Source organism: Alosa pseudoharengus, unplaced genomic scaffold (genome assembly GCF_046254945.1).
Source record: "Alosa pseudoharengus isolate Yale_2024_CS ecotype anadromous, Long Island Sound unplaced genomic scaffold, YU_APseudo_1.1 YU_APseudo_1.1_scf_8, whole genome shotgun sequence".
Lineage (NCBI taxonomy): Eukaryota > Metazoa > Chordata > Actinopteri > Clupeiformes > Clupeidae > Alosa > Alosa pseudoharengus.
In genome coordinates this window covers 13,880,593-13,886,792 of record NW_027468870.1, presented here as the reverse complement: position 1 = coordinate 13,886,792, position 6,200 = coordinate 13,880,593, and the positions used below count along the sequence as shown (strand labels likewise).

At 38.9% G+C, this 6,200-nt stretch overlaps 1 long non-coding RNA gene across 1 annotated transcript; it reads right to left on the bottom strand.

The window, feature by feature from the left end:
- Positions 1-4,923: 4,923 nt before the first annotated feature.
- LOC143112225 (uncharacterized) lies at positions 4,924-5,996 on the bottom strand. Its single transcript, XR_012984694.1, has 3 exons — positions 5,928-5,996; positions 5,713-5,815; positions 4,924-5,027 (listed from the first exon to the last, which is right to left on the bottom strand). It is a non-coding gene; the product is annotated as an uncharacterized LOC143112225 (long non-coding RNA).
- Between the last annotated feature and the right edge of the window lie 204 nt (positions 5,997-6,200).

The following is a 6,200-nucleotide window of genomic DNA, read 5'->3' as shown; positions in this document are numbered from 1 at the left end:
GAGGAAAAACAGCTTTGAGCACAAAGACACTCTGAGTTGTTCATTGCTTAAACTTGACTAAGTTTAAAGGTTGTATCAGCGATTTTTAGGGACAAAAAGATCTGTACATAAAAACAATTGCTATCAACAAGGGTTGGCAACCCACTCAAAAGCAAAATAAAGTGGTTCAACCAATAACCGACGAGATGCGCGTTTAGGAGAGTTTTAATTGCACGATAGTCAAGACAGTCACTAATCCATAGAGGCATAATATATATGATACACACACAGTATTTTATGCACACACAGTACTGAAGAACAACAGTACCTCTGGCACTAGTTTTATGTGTTGTATTTAGCTAATGTTGCATTTAGCTAACTATCAACATGTGATATTGTTAGTCCTCTTACTATAGGATGCTATAATCATTATGTTGATTATGTTTGCAACTGATTATCTGTTTCCCCTTTTACCCTGCAGGTAAGCTGTATTGGAACAGGCGAGTACAGGGATTTCATAGCATACTGTAGCATGAATAAAGAAGGAAAGTCTTATTGTGCATATTCCACTTCAGTTCACAATTTAAAACAAGATTACATAGTCGCCAGACAATTTCAATTTTTTATGACCGAGACAGCATTGTCTTGTCACAGTCTGCACAGTGTTGCGAGAAGATGCTTTCATCGCTAACATTATTCAAATGCTTGCAATTAATCTCAAAAGTATCTTTCTCTATTCCAGGCAGGGATGGACTTATTAAAACAGCTTGCAATAATATAATTCTGGTGGTACAGTGTTATCTTGTTTTGTTGTGTACTTTAACGGTAAGTTATCTGAATTTGTGAGTCCAGACTGATTGATGGGATAAGTGAAAGTACATGAAATGAAGTGCATGAAAGTACTTTTTTTTAAATGGGAAACCATGTCCATGATAGATTGTATTTATAAATGCAAAATAAGCCACTTCCACTTCCAAACTAATAAAGCTAATGGAAGTTGTCATGGATCAGGGCACCCCCGCCCCTTTGGGGTATTGGTCCAGTCCGCTGGAGTCTCATTAAAGGCTCAGCATGCTACTTATCTTCCCTTGGACCACGGGGACAGACTGTCGTGACCAGTGCTGAATCACTGTCTCCCAAACAGCCATTCATAATGATCTCCATACTTAATCCTAATGGGTCAAAGCCCATAGACATGCAATATGATAAATTCATTACATCTCCAGTAATGTATAGGATGACTCACAAAGGCAAATAAATGAATTCCAGCCTCCATTTCATGGACTGATTTTGATTAAATATTAATTTAACTAAAATTGTTCAAACAGCATTATCACATCATGTGTCATCTTATAAATATCATCTTGAATAAGATGAAAATATACTGACCTCTCTATCGTATTAAGTGAACATTGACATTTTAGAATATTTATTTCTCAGCAGTAAAAGGGATAATACTCTTGTAAATGAAAAGACTGAAGTATGCAATCTTATGATTGGTATGTTCACAAACTTTAAAATAAAAATAACTCAGCGCATGAGATCATTGTGAGAACTGCCCTTTTCTACACCCAACAAACTTTCACACAGAACGAGAAAACTCTGATTACAGTAATTTCCACAGTGACAGCTGGAAAGCCTGGGAGGAGGGCAGAGAGTTGTGTCATGTGGCAGTAAGTCAGTATTTACTGTGTTAGCTTTTGGGTCAGTCCCTTGCTTTCTAATAGTTTCATTTACCAGCAGTTCAGCTCATCTGATTCTATATTTATCCAACTGTGATAATAAATGATAAATGCTACAACTCAAATAATTATGTTAAAACGATTATTGAAACGAACGATTTTCGATTTTCGATTTTCTCATCTCATAACATTCTCCTCTATAACGCTACCAGCCATTTACTGGAATGGAGAGGTCGCAAATCCCACAAGACCACTAACAGTTTTTTTCTTTTTCTGTTTCATCCTATGGGGGGTGGATTTTACTTTTTCTTATTTCATTTGTTTTACTTTTTCTTATTTCATTTGATGGCTACTGTAGACTTTTGTGGGGAATCTGGGTTTTTCAATGGCACCCATAGAGGAGATCAGACAGGAGGGCATCATGCCAATGCCACATCACAGCAGAAGCCTGCCACCTAAAACAGTCACTGTCCTCTGTATTGATATTCAACTGACATCTTGTCCCTTAGACTGGCACATGAAAGTGCCCCTCTCAATTAATCACTGTATGTGCTCCATTGGACTGCATGACTTTTGCCCATTTTGGCACTGTTTCTGTCAGAGTGGGGCAGCACAGGGGAAAACCCTCTAGTATACCAGATGTCAGCCTCTGATCTGGGGAAGAATGATTTGCATTTTTGCTCAGTACAATGATCCACAAGCCTTTGTAAGAATTATACATTTATAGCGATGCCTGGATTAAATGTTAGGTAGAAAAGTATTAAAACCTGTTTTGTCTAAACATTGTTATTTAACTTCATTATTCATTCAACATTATGCCATGTCTGCTATAAAAAATATGCACATCACCATCGGTGACAGTTTAAGTGCTGTATTTTGAGAATACTTTGGGTAAAGTCTTCATTTCCCCTCTCTCTGCACATTCCTCCAACCAACCACCTGCCCACACAATTGTGGTAATTACAGCATATAGACTTCGTTCCTGATCAGTGTCAAATCAGATATGGCACAAGTTCTATGATGAGGCCAAGAGTCCTCTTGAAGATCTCGTTTGTGTGCTTGTTGGAGGACACATTATGTCTGTGGCATACTATATCACAAACAGCCACTCCGGAAGACATCTACTCTGAGTGCAGTGCAGTCCTTTTTAACAAGCGGGTCTATTTGTGGCTGCCAAGTTGCTATGGTGTAGGTGTGTGAATGGTGGCACTCGCTCTCTCTTTCTCTTCCTTTTCTCTCTCTTTCTCTCTCTTTCTCTCTCTTTCCAAGCGATTAGTCGGAACAAATGGCACTGTGCATTCCGAGCAGCACCTACAGTGGAAAGCTCTCAAAAAGCCGCCGGCAGCATAATTAGACGCTTTTTCCCGAGTCAGCCCTCTCCATTCCAGAGCAGACTCTCTCCGCTTCCTTTCTCTCCTCCCTTTCTCTCCGCTTCCTTTCTCTCCTCCCTTTTTCCTCGTCTGCTGTCAGACACTGAAGCTGCGCTCGGGCGTCTGTGGAAAGAGGATCACACCGGGAGCCACAAACATGCTCTATGCTCGGCCACGTTAGAGCCACTAATGCAGTTTAATCAAACGGCAGCGAAGAGTAATGCCCGGTGGCTAACATCTGCTGACAGATAATCAATGCTGGACAGGGCTTTTTTTTAGCCCTTCACACACATTCACACACAAATGCACACTCACACATGCATTTATTTACAAACACAGAGAGAGAGAGAGAGAGAGAGAGAGAGATAATCACACAGACACATTAAGAGTCTCTCTTTCACTCTCACCAGACGGTCCATTAAATGGGTGGTATTCAGCAGTGACATTGATACATTTAAGGGATTACATTTTAAATCATTATACCATGTAGGACAATTCAAAAAAATTTTTTAACCACATCATAGCTTATGTATGTCTCAGATGGCTCTTTTCTCTTCCCCTCTCTGTTTATATTGATAGCCTAAATGGAACCCCTCTCTGGGAATGTACAGTAGAATGTAAAATGGCTCTGTTGTAGGCCATAGAGCCTATATGCAGCCAGCATGTTTTAGGCTGGAATAGGTTATTGTTTCTTGACAGAGTGCTCTGCAAAAAGGTATGTAATTTCCCTTGTGCTGTTGAAATTCATTTAAAAGAAATCTGTGCATACCTTGAGATTTACATAATTTAATACAATTTAGGGCATATATTCTGTAATCTGCCCCCCTACACGTGGTATTATTTTGTCTCATTTAGCTTTCTCTGACTTTTTTCCATGTCCAAAGTCTAATATGCAATACCAGTTTTGTTTGCAATATGAGAAAAAAAAGAAGTAGAAGAAGAAACACCTGCATAAAATTGCTATGAATATGTGCATATGAATGTACATATTCATGTGTGTGTGTGTGTGTTTATGCATGTTATTTAAATATGTTTTTGAACTGAAGCGTATGCCTCTCATTATAAGCATGGCCATTTTCATTTCATAAGCAAATTTGTAATTCCAAAAACATCTGAGAGAGGAGAAATAGATGGGCAGACTGAAGTAGAGAGTAAAAGCAACAGAGGGCAGTCATATGGATGTTGGACTGAGAATGCACATTACAAACAATCTGTGCTTAATCTCATCACTTGATTTTTGAACAACCACTGCCAAAATGCTTGCCCTTTGTCAGTGTTGTATAAAGTACTAGAAAGCAATACTTGAGTAAAAGTAAAAGTATCGTACTAGAAAAATACTTTGGTAGAAGTGAAAGTTACCTTTTAGAATATTTCTTAAGTAACCCTGCTGACATTTCAACATTGATTCAACGGTGAATAAACGTCATATACAAAGGGTGAATCAACGTTGAATTAGCCTATGTGTTGGATTTGCAAATTGAATCAACGTTGATATCGCAACATTGTTTCAACATCCGCCATTTCAACATAGGTGAACACATGTTGAAAGCCTCAACAGTGAATCACTGTTGAATATGACATATTGCAACATTGAAACAACGCAGTAAAATCCAACATGGTTAAAGCCTCAACTACAAATCACCGTTGAATAAACGTTGATATTGCAACATTGCTTCAACATTTTACCTTTATTAGCCTATGCAACTTGCAGTAGGCCTATCACACACAAAAATGATAAACACCTCCATCAAGAACCAGTCAACTTATATATTATTTTATTTTGTTGTATGTTTTACAACATAAATGATCTATCCAAACTCAGGTGTATGTGGTGCAAGAGGCTGTGCATGTATACCGATGGCATCATTCAGCAACAGCAGGGAGTGTCTTCCGACGGCCACCATCACACCCACCCTCTCCAGTGCATACTTCAAATATCTTCCCATGGTGTCCATTATTCGGGTCAGGGTGGTTTTGTGTTCGCTGAAGACAGCATCTAAAGAGGAAACAACAAACCATTATTGTCAAAAACTAGTGAAAAAGCCTGTGGACATTCTCCGGGATTTGAATCAGGGATATTCCGATCACTGAACTTCCAAATAACGTCCATCAGTCACATTGTGTGAAGTAAGCGGCGCCAGAGAATGTCTAATAAGGGCTCTGGCGGTGCCCTAATTAGCAAGTTCATAGCTAGCTAATGTTACGCGGTTTCTAAACTAAAACATTTTTTGTCACATACAGCAAACATCACCTCATCATCCGCTAGTTGCCTGTCCCCTGAATACCATGTAAAAAAAACGTGGTCTCTGTATACAGCCCAGGCTCCAAAAACGGCCTGGTCTAGTTTGGACCATGAAACATAACAAACTGTTCCAGCCAGGGGAGGGAGGGGCGAGCTAGCTCTCGGTTTTGTTTGAACATCAACAGAAGTGATGTTACCCAACATCTCTTGGAGCACCTTTAATGCAAACTACTCAGCTTGTGTGACAAATAAAAGCAAACCTACACTAGCAGCCTCGAAGTCAGGTGCAATAGTTAGAAGTAAAGCAGATGTGTATACACCACCATTATAAAGTTTGGGGTACACTTAGAAATGTCCGGTGCATTTCTTTTGATAAAGAGGACCTTTTTTAAAGTGACCCAACACGTCTAAGCAGCAGTATGTCTGTGTGATATAATACCTAATTGCAACATTGCCTGCAGCAGCTCTTGCCTTCTTGCTTACACCACCAACTGACTTGCAATAGCAGCTTCTGGCTCCAGGCTGGGACTGCTGGATAGCACCTAAAAAAAGAAAACAGCAATTGCCATACATTTTGTTATCGTTGATAAAGGTAAAAATCATAGCATCAAAAAAGGTAAGTCAATCAGGTGTACAAACAAAAATGATAATTACCTTCTGAAGGCACCCTTGCCACCATCACCATCTATGTTAAGTCTTGATATCAGTTTACTTGTGAGGGCTTTGCCAGTAAAAGATGAGTAAAAGATAGGATTAAACAAAATTATGCATCCTGTACAATAAATTGAATTGCTGTACAATTACTGAAATAATGATTATGATCAGTTTGGCATATATTCACAACACTACTAACATAAAAAAAAAAAAAAACATAGTCCAGTCCATACAACTTCATTTCAATTTCGAAAGAAATACTGGACTATGTTT